Here is a 2,601-nt window from a genome sequence, read left to right as displayed (position 1 = left end):
CAATGGTTTTTCTACAACAACCAAACAGTTTGCTGATTTCGTTTATTCTAAATCCCTGCTCAATAAGATATTGAAGCTGATCCTCTTGTATATCTAGTTTGAGCCCTCTACACAAACCAGCGGCTTTAGAGGTTTCAATTTCTTTGTAAAATGACGAAGTGAGGCTTCTCAGTACTAGTAGCACTTGTTTCTGGTCATCATTATTCTCATAGTCGAAAGTCAATACTATGACAGCAAACTGAAGTATTTCTTCAAGTAAACTAGCGAGATCTTCTTTCTTGTCCACTTCAGCTTCTTCTTCATAACACGACTTTATTTCCATAACAACAGTCTCAGCAATCTCTAGTAAAAACATACAATTGTCATCAGTGCTCTCCTCACATATGGCAGCCATTTTGAATAGAACACGCCTACAAGTTGTAGGCGGGACCCAACTATTAATTAATTTATCCATTAAGCATTTATCTATTATGTTTATTGTGCACGTGCATGAGTTAGTATACGAATCCAAAATCGATTTCGACGATGCACTTCGCGCATCGCATCTGCTGCCTTTCTTAATAAATTTTTCCTGTCGCATTTGGCGTTCCATATAAACGGGGCTATACACATATGGATATGAAACAGGATGCGCTCGATCCTTGGCACCGGAAGTGATGTATTGTGACGTTTAAACTACATGTGTATAAGCATGGCACAAGCAAAATAATGAAGAAATCCAGTTGAATTACTTACTAAAGCTCAGGTCTACGACTATATAAGAGTTGCAATCGATACTCTAGTTCTAAAAAGTGAAGATCTACTATTACAAGAAAGAATGCACTGTGCTAAGTACTAAAAAAATTATTATTTAAATTATTATCATTATAACTGTTGATGATTATTCTATTCTTCAGTGACCCAATAGATTGATTATTATTATGAGTCCTTCAACAAATTTTAACTATAAAAATAGCAATAAAAACATTGACAACAATTATTATAAGCCGCACTTACTGTATCACCATACAGTACATACTGTAATGTACATCATCTCTGTCTTGATAGTTCTCTGTGGTAGCATAAATATAAAGCTTTACAATCATGTAACAATGTCTCATCAATGCCACTGAAATCCTGCTTGTGTTTCTTGGTAAATAACCTATTCTTTCACTACTCAGTTCTCACTAAAAATTAAACCACACCCTTTGAAACACTTGCAAAAAATATATTATTACTTTTGAAACATAGCATCTAGGAAAATGAAACCATAAACAGTCTATATAAGAGGCCTTAATGAATACACTCAAAGTAGTAACTTGTTCATACCTGGTGCAGAAGTCTCAAAAAGGTGGTTACAAAATTAATATTAAAAAAACTAGTTTTTGGCTATTATCTCAGTCATTTCTCATTACATTGACACGAGAATAGTTTCAGTCTATGTAACAAACAATACACTATTATGATTCCAAGACTTACTAGCTAACTCCGTTCGAGAGTCTAGAAAAGGTGGTTACAAATAAAAATGGAGGTCTTCTAATTTTGTCATGTAAACATGAGGCCTGTTGACAAAATGAAATGAGAATATATTTATTAGGTCTACTGTACAAAACAAAAACACCTATATACCTTCTTTCACAAAAATAAGTGAGTCAAGAAAATTCTTGAAAACATAGACAGAGAGAAAAGCGCCAAGGATAGAGCTATGCTGGTTATGACGTTTACAGGTGAACTTCAAAGAGTTAATTGGATACCGACTTCCTGTTTCATATCCATGTGTGTATGTAGTATCAAGAGTGGATAAGGAGGAGGGGAGAGTGTCTAACTGCCTATGCTGCACTGCTAGTGATATGTGCGCGTAGAAGTTTCATGGTTATTATTTGTACATTCCCGCATACCTTATTTAGCACAATAAGTGATAACTGCACTGAAGCCATAGTTGGGTGTGTACTTAAGTTAACTGTATAAAAATGGCTGCTGAAAGAGCCTGGACCAGAGACCTTGGAAGCAAAATTTGACCTCACCTTGTTGTACCAGTCACTTTGTACCACTCTGAAGAGATTTATAGTTTCCAAGCACACAAACCATGTTTGTTATTGACACATGAAAAGCTCTTGATCAATGATCATCCTCCTTTAGTCTGGTCCCTTGGGACCCACAACATCAAGAGTAAGGATAATAATAGAAGTGAAAGAATATGTGGTACATGTACTTTTGAGACGGGGCTGTTAACTGCTGTTGATCTTAAAAACGAAGTATTACAGATCTGAGTTCACTGGAGCAGAGGCTTCTGACTCTTGGCTCCATGTCCTCTTTCTTGATGCTTTAGGGCGCTTAGGTGTAGTGGCATGGCGCTCATCAAGATTAGATGCTCTCAATCTGTTGTAACAGTCATGATCATCTGGATTGTGCTGTAGTTCTGACTCTTCCTCTTGAAACATCGTGACTACACGTGTGGGTGGGTGCACCATATAGGTTATTAAAAACACACCCATTTACTATCATGGCTGTTGATGTTTAAACAGGTCAAAGAAGGTGCTAAACAAACTGTGAAAGACTTCTACGCGCACATATCACTAGCAGCATAGGGCAGTTAGACACTCTCCCCTCCTCCTTATCCAC

General features: G+C 36.8%; 1 long non-coding RNA gene across 1 annotated transcript; it reads right to left on the bottom strand.

The window, feature by feature from the left end:
* Positions 1-1,037: 1,037 nt before the first annotated feature.
* Positions 1,038-1,770, bottom strand: LOC109589640 (uncharacterized). The gene is made up of 3 exons (XR_002188834.1): positions 1,609-1,770; positions 1,459-1,541; positions 1,038-1,166 (listed from the first exon to the last, which is right to left on the bottom strand). It is a non-coding gene; the product is annotated as an uncharacterized LOC109589640 (long non-coding RNA).
* Positions 1,771-2,601: the final 831 nt, after the last annotated feature.

The sequence above is a fragment of the Amphimedon queenslandica genome, unplaced genomic scaffold (genome assembly GCF_000090795.2).
Source record: "Amphimedon queenslandica unplaced genomic scaffold, v1.1 AMPQUscaffold_11074, whole genome shotgun sequence".
Taxonomy (NCBI): domain Eukaryota; kingdom Metazoa; phylum Porifera; class Demospongiae; order Haplosclerida; family Niphatidae; genus Amphimedon; species Amphimedon queenslandica.
This window is presented reverse-complemented; position numbering and strand designations above follow the sequence as displayed.